Here is a 12522-nt window from a genome sequence, read left to right as displayed (position 1 = left end):
TATGTAATGAAAACAAAGTAATAACAAAACCTCCTTATACCGTGATTCGTTTTGTTAATTCAGCCCTTCTGACTTTTTAAATTAAGCCATCTATCTTCTTCTATCTAATCTATCAATATATATAAAAGCGAAAATGTATGTATGTATGTGTGTATGTTTGTGTGTCTGCTAAAAACTTTCGACAGACACGACGAAAATTCACAAACTCGGTATCATATCAAAGACCCATCCTTCGCTCCCAAAATATCGAAAAATTGACCAAAAACGTTCATTTTTCCACCCTGAAATCGACAGTTTTCGACGGGGGGGGGGGTGTCAACAAAAACGGTCTTCTTGTGACAACGAGCGATTCTACGCATGCGTCAGATGACGTCATGACCTGATTTACTTTAAATAGTTGAAAAACTAAACAAATTTCATGTACGTCGCGTTAGGTCAGTTGATTAGCGTGTTGGTTCATTATCTAAACGTTTTGGGTTCGAATCGTGGTGTGAGATGCCTTTTTTTTTCTTCGATTTTTTAAATTTAAATATTGAACCAGTGTTATTTAAGCCATTTTTCATGTAACGTTCGTTTTTCTAGGGTATTTTTTACTTCGCTTATTCTTAGGTTTTCATTAACACCCGCACCCCCGACCGACCACACACACCCAAAAACACACCGATTTTTAAAATTTTAACATCGAAACAGGCTTATTTAAGCCATTTTTCACATGTTTTTTTTTTTTTTTTGGTTTTTATTTTTCAGATTTTTTTAAAGAAGTTTTAACGTTTGTTTTTCTGTTTTCTTTTTCCAATTTTTACATTTAACATCATTCGTTTGTCTTACAGAAAAACAAACGTTACGTGAAAAATGGCTTAAATAACCCTGCTTCAATATTTAAATTTAAAAAATCGAAAAAAAAAAAGACATCTCACCACGATTCGAACCCAAAACATTTAGATAACGAACCAATGCTCTAACCAACTGAGCTAACATGACGTACATGAAATTCTCTCAGTTCTTCAACTATTTAAAGTAAATCAGGTCATGACGTCATCTGACGCATGCGTAGAACCGATCTCGTCATGTAGAAAATTGTCGATTTCAGGGTGAAAAAATTAATGTTTTTCGCCAATTTTTCGATATTTTTCGTGCAAAGGATGGGGCTTCAACATGATACAGAGTTTGTGAATTTTTGTTCTGTCTGTCGAAAGTTTTTAGCGGACACACAAACACACATACATACATACAAACATACATACATTTTCGCTTTTATATTTATAGATTAGCATTTCAGCATGGCTTTGCTTAGGCCTTATATACTGCTCATAACTTGCCCTACGTGTGAATACACTTTATGTAAGATTTCAAATGTTTAGATCAAAAATTGTCTGAGTAATTTCGTAGAGAGTGCAAAGGTCAATTTTTTTAACTTTGACCCCAATTTTAAGCCCTTAACATTTATTATTTTGATCTCAAATCAAAATACAAAGTTTTACCCATGTCCAAGTTACCTACATCTAAAATTTCAAGTGTTTAGACCCCAAATTGGTGGAGGAATTTGGTAGAATCTGCAAAGGTCACTTCTTTCAACTTTGACCTTTTGGCAGCCAAATTTTTGCCCCAAAACTGATTAAAATGCTTGTCGTCTAAATACCCGTTATGTATAAATTTCAAATGTTTAGACCAAAAATTGTCTGAGTAGTTTGTCTAGACACTGCAAAGGTCAAATGTTTTGAACTTTGACTCCTTGGCAGCTCAAATTTTCCACCCAAACCGATTAAAAAGCTTGCCCTATCTCTGAATACACTTTATGTAAAATTTCAAATATTTAGACCAGAAATTGGTTGAGTAAGTTTATAGAGACCACAGAGGTCAAATTTTTTTTTGTACTTTGACTTCAATTTTGACCCCTCAACATTTATTTTTTGGGGCTCAAATCAAATCAAAAAATTTAATCCATGTCCATCTAACCTACATTTTAAAATAAAAGTGTTTAGATCCAAAATTGACGGAGGATTTTAGCAGAGTTTTCAAAGATCTTTGTTGAACTTTGATCCCTTGACAGACAAATTTCCGGTCGAAAACCGATTAAAAGGATTTTCCCAAATTTCAATACTCATGTCAAATCTCGAGTCTCTAGACCGAAAATTGACAGAGTTATTTGGTAGGGAAATGTACACAGACACACACAGAGACATTTTCACTTATATACATATATATATATACACACACACATTTTCTTTTTAATTTTCCATGGCTCATATTAATGATGAAATGATCAATATTCATTGATTTTTAAACTACCAGTAGAACAAATCCACGTAAGTGTATTTTTACATTAGCAAAAACATATGCATATATTACATGTTTTTTGTGGTAATCTAACCCACATACATTAAAAAAAAAACTATATTTAGAAATTTAAAAAGAATCAGAATCTGTAATTTATCAGAATCAGGAATTGTATCGGAATCAGGAAAAATTTTGGAATCGTCCCATCAATAGAAAATACATTTATTTTATTCATTTAAATATTCTAGTTTTAGTTTTAGAAAGAAATGTTAAGTTTTAGTTTGTCTTAAAATCTGAGTCCTTGTATTTTCTTCATAAAATTATTTTCAAATTTCAAATCAAAACATATAATGTGCTGTATGCAAATATATGCTACTCCCCTCCATTTCTACAAGCATAATGGATAGCATTAGCATTGTAAATTAGTGAAATAAAGCTTCCAAAGTCTAGACCTCTTAATTCACTAGACAATGGAATTATAAATTATAATCTATATCATGTTTAACAATCTCTCAAAATATTATGGACTGGTATATTAATGGACAAGTAGAAACATATCAACATTGGTTCCAACCGAGAGATAAATTGTTTCTGGCATCAATTGCTCAAAAATTACCAGGGGATTATGTGTTGTCTTTTAGATAAGTAAATGGCATCATGTGGGGGGTGGGCTGGAGAGGTGTAGATCATGAGATTTGGTAATCAATAAATTCCTTTATCTCTGATAATAATTTAGGTTAAAATCAGAACTGACTGGCACTGGAGAATTGGACTTCTTCATATATGTTTTATTACGTAACTTGTATTGACAAGTTTATGGAGAATATTCTTTTAAGAGCGGGATTAAGTTAGATAGCAACAAAAGAGAATGGGTCGAAGAATAATCTGATATGCTTTACAAATAACTTTTCTCAATTTTTTCACCTAAGACTTTATTCTCTACAGAAAAATGTATTAATTAGAACCCTAAATAAAATTAACCCTTTTAATTAAGTAATACTATGAAAAAAAAAGTATATATAAAGTTAGGTATGTGCATATGTTCATATATTTGTACATATAGGATTTACTCCCAAATTGGGCATAATGCTGTGCATTAGGTGCAAAGGTGAGTTATATTTAGTTTCACTTACTTTTATGCAAATGGGGTAAAAAGGAGTCAAAATGAAAGTCCTTCAATTGTATCAGAATCGGGAATACAGTCCCTCCAGTTTTTGTGAAATTTTAATCGCAATTATTAAACATTTCCTCAAATTTCAGTATTTTAAATAGTTTTTAGTGAGAATAATATGGGTTCAACCTCTAATTTGAAAACTCAACTTATTACAAATTTGCATTGAATTTGATCACTCGTTATTAGACAGCAATTAAACAAAAATTCCTCAATTTTAATTTTTTTTAAATCCTTAAACTTTAGTCTTAAATTTGGGACATTTTCTAGTCAAAATCATATCATGGATTTGGATCCAAATCAGGATTCTAGACATAAGGTTTAATTGCATTATACATTGATTTTAATTTTTGTAAGGAAACAAATGTGTGGCAAAGCAGTTCTGTTTAGTAAATTAATTTTACTCGTCCTGGGACGGGTATTCTTCTAGTATATATATATATATATATATATATATATATATATATATATATATATAACAGTAGTTAATCACCGAAATAGAAATAAGAAAGTTAATAAAGAAAGTTGTGACTATAGAATTTGTGCACTTTATCTACTACAAAATAAATGCCTAACCAAAAGCATTGTTTATCAAGCCATAATGTTTACCAATGGAAGCCCGAATAGCAAAAACTACTACATAGGTATGACTTTCCTAGATTTAGATACTATGACCATAAAATAGATTCAATAACAGAAGACACTGAATAAATAGCGACTCATTACTTAGAGCCTAAAAACAAAAAAAAAAAAACCAGATGCTTGCCAATAGTCAAGTGCAAAATAGTATGACAAGCCAGTACCTGTAAAAATTTAGATGATCCGTGTAGATAATGTCTGAATGAAAAATTTGAAATTCTAAACTTTAAGGATCTCCCAAAACTTATAAATTGTAGAAGTGAAATACCAAACAAGTGTATACAATAAACTTTAGGATAACAATACATAAGAAAAATAAAATAAAATTATTAAAAAAAAAAATAAAAACTAAACTAATTCAACAATAAAATAAAAATCAAGAATGTATTTCAAACACACATGTTAAAATAAAGTTATCTATTCATTTGACAAATTCATAAAAAATTCACCCTATATAAAACAGAACAAAAGAATAGAAAGTAAAAGTCAGTCAAACCTTTGTTTAAGAGAAGCCCTGCCATTAGCTAATGGAAACATTCACCCGTGGGTAGGAATAACAATGAATCTGATTGGTTAGTTAGCAAAAATAAAAATCATGTGTATATATAAAACAGTCAGTAACACAAATTCCATTCACTTTATCTTGATGATTCCCTATGAGAATGAAACGTAGGACACTGTGTAGCTTAATTGCTATTTTCATACATTTCAAATAGGCATCAGATTACGAACTACAAACCCTTGTACCCCCTCAACATAAATACTCCTGACAAACCTGACAAGCAGCAAAATCCAACTCTTCCACAGTGGAAATTTCCAGATGTAAGAAAGCTTTCGACTCTGTTAGTTTCTTCTTTAGAATTACTACATTTTGGAATTCCTTTCCGGATTTCTGCTTCCCTGGCTGTACTAACACGCAGAAGTTCAAGTATAATGTAAACAGACATCTTGCTACTCAACTCCTGACATAGTACCCCTGCAAATTATGTCCCAGATAGTAGCCCCCTCCACCAAAGTGGCAGTGTGCCTTGTTTGGGGCGAAAATGTAATTTTAAAAAAATGTGTCACACAAAAGCCTTCACTCATCCTGAAAAGAATGAATTGTTGTCAGACATATTATTATAATGAGTAACTCACTAAAGACCAGGTTCTTAAATATCAATTTTCTTTTGCAACAAAATCAATAACTTTCCCCACACATGTATCTAATTATCATGTAGCAAACCAATTGCTTTAATGTGTTTGAAGAATAATCACTTCCAGTCAATCACAGAGAATGTGTTCATTTTTTTTTTTTTTTTTTTTTTTTAAGATATTCTATGCAGACAAAACCTTCAACATACTTAGTGATTTTCCAATTGATCCTTATTAATTGGTTAACTAATGTTCTCCTTCTCTATCACACATAGATTTTTCACTTTTCTTTACTTGGTAGACTACTTTGATGCAAATGTGGACTCTTATAGTTTTGCCCTGATTGTTCTAATCTGCTGTTATGTTTACAAGTATAATGATTTGTGAGAATAAATGCTGATCAAATAATATAACGTCAGTCTGAGAGAGGACCAAATCAAATAGTACAAGGTCAGTTTGTAAAGTAATTAGAAAACAGAAGGTAGGTTTGGAAATACTAGATGAATGTTAAGAAATGGATCAAATAAGACAAGCAAGATTTATGATAAAACAGGACAAAAAAGATCAGGAAAAAACAACCTAGGTTATAAAAAGGATAAAATAAGATAATGTAGGTCAGGAAAAGATAAAATATGACAAGGAAGATCAAGAAAGAATGAAATGGGACAACACAGATCAGGAAAGAATACAATAAGACAAGGAAGGTCAAGAAAGAATACAATAAGACAAGAAAGGCCAGGAAAGAATAAAATAAGACAAAGAGGTTCAGTAAAGTATCAAATAGGACAGGGAAGGTCAGGAAAGGATCAAATAGGACAGGGAAGGTCAGGAAAGGATCAAATAGGACAGAGAAGGCCAGGAAAGAGATGAAACAGAATGGAAATGGAAAAATAGGGTAACGCCTCAAAATCATGGTCTGCACTATAAGTCTGCAGAACATGCAGACTGAAACTATTTGTTTGGGAACAATTAAATTCCTTAAATTTGAATAAGTTTAATAAAATGCTCCCATCTGTTTTATACTTTTACATAAGTAAACTCGAATATGCAAGTTGAAACTGGTAAACAACCAATTATGAAGACAACAGTCTGTTCTAGTTCCTCTTCAAAGAAGAATAAAAACACTACTTCTCAACTACTATGTATTCTTCATAAACTACTATTAGGTTAGAAATACACTTTAAAGTCTGTGTACAAGGTAAACAAAAAAAAGAAAGTGGACAAGCAACTTTATGTCCGGATATTTTTCTTTATAAAATTGAAAATGCCTGGCATTAGAAAAAAACAAAGATTCTGTTAGGTTTTTTATTGTTCAAATCTAATTTGTAATTGATTGATTTGTTAAAAAAGGATCAATAATTAATAATAAAAAGGGTGAAATTTTGCTTTGCTTGCTATATTTCTGCTTCTCCATCTGACTACTACACTAACATTTGCTCAATGAGAGCAACAAAGGCACACAAGAATCATGGTTAGTTATAATAACAGTTGCTGCACGAAAAGAAAGAAGGAAAGATAGCGGTGTACAATTAGACATTTTAGCCATTAATAACAGGGAAAGTTATAGCTTGTTGACTTAGAATTAATTTTTTTAGGTAAAATTAACGGTTGAATATGCTTAAATCTGTGATCAGTTTTGCATTAAATACTCATCCTTACTAATCCCTAATTGTGCATCGAACAGACATCATAATACATGAAACATGATGCCTCCGTTCAGTCTTGAAAGACAAAGTATACACTCTATAGGGCCAGTTGCGCGTGATGCAAGAGTTGCACAATCCCCAATCACACTTCTCCTGAATCGGCATTGTTTGAATCTAGTGGCAAGGAGAAGTCCAAGATGATTGGAAACAATGCCGAGATAAATGGAGAACACATACAGCACCTGGAAGTTCCAAATGGTCACCCATTTAGTAATGATCAGGTCCAATGTTGCTTAACTTCGGTGATCCAGAGGGAACTGGTGTGTCAACGTAATTATGCCGTAACATCGTAATAGTTAATCTAATGATATCTAACTATTACGATGTCATCATCTCTAACTATTATATCATAATAGATATCGTAATAGTTAGCTTGATGCACCTTAACAAACATAATACTTAGTTTGCTGCATGTTATCATAACAAAGGTCCATACAAAATTTCAGCTAGATCAGCCTAGTAGTTTCTGAAAAACTTCTAGAGTAAATGTGATATTGTGGTGACTAATACCTAACTGTGCATCAAATGGATACTATATTTAGTTTGCTGCATCTTATTATAAAGGTCAATACAAAATTTTAGCTAGATTAGCCTAGTAGTTTCTGAAGGTTGAATATACAGATGGACAGACAAACTAAGAGAAATATAATATGGATACTCATTTAATAAATAAGATGAATTTTGCACATTTCACACAAAATAAAGCAATTTTGTCTTATTATTTAATATACAGTAATTCCTTGAGATATGAATGCACTAAGATATGATTTTTTTTTTTAATACGACGCTACATTGTATGTATATTTATGCTCTAAAATACAATTTTTTGGAGACACGATTTCAAACATCGCGTGATGACTAGCACTAGGAAAACAGCATATTCTTTTCATTGTTTTGACTCTCAAGTGTGTATCTGTTGATATCTTATATGCTTGATGTGGTTCTTGGTTGATTAACTGTGTCGGATATATACCTGAGAGTCAAAACAATGAAAAGAATATGCTGTTGTCATAGTCCTAGTGATGACAAACTAAACAAAAAAACAAATGAAAGCCTAAACAAAATACAAATGGAACCCCCCCAAAAAAACTAAATACAAAGCAAGAAAAAAGTGTGTGTGTGTGTGTGTCATAGGTTATGCTGTCTCAGCCCTCTTTCCATGCTTCCTCCTCTCTCTAACTCACCTTCGTCAGCCGCTCATCTCTGCTTCCACCTCGTCCTAGCTCACATTCGTCAGCTGTTTATCCCTGTCTTCATGGTAAGTTGGTTACAATTTTATTCTTTATTTTTTTAATTAATCTTTCTGTTACATTAAAACTTAAATTTCAAGCATTTAGTAAGTTCATTAAATATTTTTGATTGTGTATAATCTTGCCTCTTTTTAGTTAGCATATTGTGTACATATGTATATGTGCATGGCAGCCGTCCTTCTTCCCCCCCCCCCCATTCCTTGCATGTATTCCATATGCAAGCACCCGCGTAGGCGATGAGTACAACTCTATATTTTCATTGTTTTTATTAACATTTATTATAATATATCAATTCTCTTGTCATTACTGTTGTGGTTATATTTTTTTAGTTATTGTTGAGTGTAATTTAAGTATAATTTGAGCTTGTTTTGGATAAATTTCTTACCCTTGGAAAAAATTCAATTTGTATCTCAAGGTATTACTGATTGTATATCAGGGCTCTATGGATAAATTTATCTTAAGTTGACCTTTGATAACTATTTTTTTTTTTACATGGAGTTCACCACTTATCAAGGCCCAATGGCCACTCAGGGATAAGGGTTATTGTGTGTACAGTAATCAAAGGGATAGTGTAGCAATAGTATTGGAGAATTGGTAAGGTGTCATTACTTAGGGGGTGGGCGGTTCATCAGGAATTTGTTTGTGTTGGACTTGAAGACATCCAGGTTGAAGTCGGGAGGGAAACAGGCAAGCGGAACAGAGTTCCACAGGCGTGCAGTTCTAACAAAGAAGCTTTGTTCATGGTATCTACGTTTTTATTTAGGCACAGATACGGAGTGGGGAAAATTATTGATGGTGGTTTCAGCTAGTCGGGTGTTTTTTTGAGAAAGATTGGCGGGGGGGGGGGACCAGAGAATGGAGCTCAGACGAGCACCTGCCATGGAAGTAATGATAGAACAATGACAGGCTCGCTACGTCTCTTCTGTGGGAAAGAGGTTGCACGGTAGAGGAAAGGGCATTCCCCACCAAGCCACGGAGTCTATTTTGTACTCCGTCAAGGCATGATAGGCTGTTTTTTGCAGCCCCCACCCAGCAGTACTCCATCTTTGGACGTACTTGGCTCTTATATAGATAGAGAATTGCATCATTAGTGAGATATCTTCTGGAGCTGTAGAAGGATCCCACCATTTTCCCAGCGACCTTGACCACAGACTTGATGTATGTGTTCCATTTAAGATCAGGTGTAAAGGTCAAAACCAGGAGCTTATCAAATCCTGCGGCCTCCCTTAGACGAGAGCCATCCATTTCAGTTGATGCCAGATGGGGATCAGAGCGTTTATGATGTAGAGATAGGAGCTTGATCTTAGATGCATTAAAGGTAACCAGCCACCTCTTTCCCCACTGTACCACGCGCTCAAGATCAGAGGAGAGAGAATCAGAGAGAACATCATCATTTACGGCCTTTGATGTGTTGCCATAGATGGTCATGTCATCAGCATAGATGTCAACGAAAAATTTTAGTATGTGTTTTGGGAGATCATTGATGTAGATCAGGAAGAGAGTTGGGCCCAGTATGGACCTCTGAGGGACTCCAGCATTAATACTGTGGGCCTACTAACCAAACCTACATGATTGTTGGAATACGACATCTTCGTTCTCTGACGAGTGTGTGTATCATAAAGATTTTCTGTATTTTTTTTTTTTTTAAATATGCACCGAATTTTATGTTGAGACTTGAAGGTATAAACATTAAAATTTCTTCAGATGTTTTGTTAAACAGGCTTTGTTAATAAAAAAAGGTTATATTTGTTTTATGAGACCCTTTATTGTTTAAATAATTTGGCTTTGTTCGTTTTATTTTAAAAAAATAATAAAGATTGATAAAGCATTTTTAACTCAGTAATGAGCCTTGGGAGATTGTCAGTGAAAAACACAATCACCAAAAGATGTTCTATTATTTCTAGTCGCCACATGGAAAAATCACTCGCAAATGTGACTGCTTCACTTGCAATATAAAGCCCTGTGTGAGTATATATATATATATATATATATATATATATATATATATATATATATATATATATATATATATAATACACTTTTTCCAAATTTGGTCTGCAAAGTTGGATCTCTCTTTTTCTCATATCTATGGGATCATGCCTTTTGATTCACCATACGTTTACTCAAATTGTACACACGCACACACCTTCAATGGTGCACTAGTTACCTGCCCTTGTCGTAAATCTCCATTACAATCAACAGGTGGCATTATCTATTTCTTGTTATGCTCTCTATCTCTCTCTTCTCTCGCCTTCGAGGTGACAACAGCGTTTCTTCTTGTCCATGTAAGGGACATACTTTTAACACGCTTCAGCAGACGCATTCCCCTACTGAATACTTGTATAGACCTTACATATACAATGAACTTTTAACGTATATCCTTAATGAACATCTTGTGATCACATACAAACATCAGACATACGTATGCACAATAAACAATATGCGTAATGAACATTTTACTTCACAATGCTTGTTCATATACACGCACACGTACACAGACACAGTATTGTTTATAACTTCTCTGTGCAATAAATATTCTCTTTATATATGCAAATATGTAACTCTGCTTTAGCATGCTTCATTTAAATGTCTACTTAAATGTACTCGTAAGCATGCTATTTATTGTTGATTGGTTTATTACGCTGTCCGAATTACAAACAATGACCTTTGACCTTCTAGTAATCGAACATGCAGCTTATAATCAGCAGCCTTCCAATAACCGGGATCCCCAACATATCTCTATTTCTATAAGGTTAAGTATATGTTTATATATTTGTATGTACAGGATTCAAACCTAAACTAATTAACCGATCATTATGAATTCTGAAACACAACTACTGGCGTAAGGGTGCGTCATATGAGTTATATATATATACTGCTTTTTTTTACATAGGCATAACCACTTATCAAGGCCAGAGATCACTCAACAATAAGGGTTAAGAGTGTACAGTAGTCAATTGGACAATATAGTAATCGTTAGTAATGGAAATTCGGTAAATTTGTTAACTTAAGTGGGGAACGGCTCATCAAGAACTTGTTTATGTTGGACTTAAAGACAACCATATTGTAGTCAGCTGGAAAGCAGGAAAACAGAAGACAATTCCACAGGCATGCAATTCTAAGAAAGAAGCTTTGTTCATGGAATCTACGTTTAGGTTTAGGCACAGATAAAGAGTGGGAGGAATTATTGATAGTGTTTTCAGCTGGACGAGTGTTTCTTGTGAAAGTTTGGCGAGGGGGGATGATAAATTGAAGCTCAGTCGAACACTTGCTATGAAAATAATGATAAAGCAGAGACAAACTTGTAACATCTCTTCTGTGAGATAGAGGTTGGAGGGGAATAGAAAAGGGCATCTCCTATGAAGTTACGAAGTCTTGAACTCTATCAAGGCAGGACAAGTCCTTTCTAGCAGCTCCTGACCAGATGTGGCAACAGTACTCCATACTTGGACGTACCTGGCTCTTATATAGATAGAGAATTGCATCAGCAGTGAGATATCTACTGGATCAATAGAAGGATCCCACCATTTTTCCAGCGGCCTTGGCAACAGATTTGATGTGTGTTCCATTTAAGATCAGGAGTAATGGTCAAGCCAAGAAGCTTGTCAAAACATGAGGCCTCCCCAAGACGAGAGCCATCCATTTCAATTGATGCCAGATGGGGATCAGAACGTTGATGATGTAAAGATAGAAGTTTGGTTTTAGATGCATTAAAAGTAACCAGCCACTCCTTTCCCCATTGTACCACGTGCTCAAGATCAGAGGAGAGAGAACTTGGTCGTTTACGGTCTTAGATGTGTTCCCATAGATGGTAGTGTCATTATATTTAGTTTAATTTACTCTTATGCAAAGAGTATATAAAGAAGGTGGAAGCCCTATGTGAAAATTTAAATATTTCACATTTTTGTGAAATTTTAACATCAATTTATTAAATTTCCCCAAATTTTAATTTCTTTGGCATATTTTAAAGGATTATTTTATGGGGTCCTAACATTCTATTTGAAAACTCAAATATTTCAGAGTTGCACTAAATTTACTCCATAGTCATTTAATATGAATTAAGCAAAATTCCTGAATTCAAATTTCTTAAGACCCAATAAATTTAAGCCTTAAGTTTTAGACATTTTCTAGAATAAAAAATATGTAAAAGACTTTGATAAAAAAATGGAATAAGGATTCCTAACAATTCTCTTAGATATTGTGAATTCGTTTTTGAATAACAAGCAGAAACATATCAGAGTTGGTTCAAAAAGAGAGCCATATTGTCTCTGGTATCAATTGCTCAGAGATTATCAGAGGATTTACTTTGTAGTCTTTTAGATAAGTATCATGACAAGGTAGATTA

At 33.5% G+C, this 12522-nt stretch overlaps 1 protein-coding gene across 7 annotated transcripts in view; it reads right to left on the bottom strand.

Annotated features, from left to right (window-relative positions):
• Positions 1-12522, bottom strand: part of LOC145290702 (uncharacterized) — a 576300-nt gene that overhangs the window by 211972 nt on the left and 351806 nt on the right. The gene's annotated exons all lie outside the window — the stretch shown is intronic.

Source organism: Euprymna scolopes, chromosome 2, assembly GCF_053919585.1.
Source record: "Euprymna scolopes isolate OS-2025 chromosome 2, ASM5391958v1, whole genome shotgun sequence".
Lineage (NCBI taxonomy): Eukaryota > Metazoa > Mollusca > Cephalopoda > Sepiida > Sepiolidae > Euprymna > Euprymna scolopes.
The sequence above is the reverse complement of the archived record's forward strand: the minus strand, read 5'-3'. Positions and strand labels throughout refer to the sequence as shown.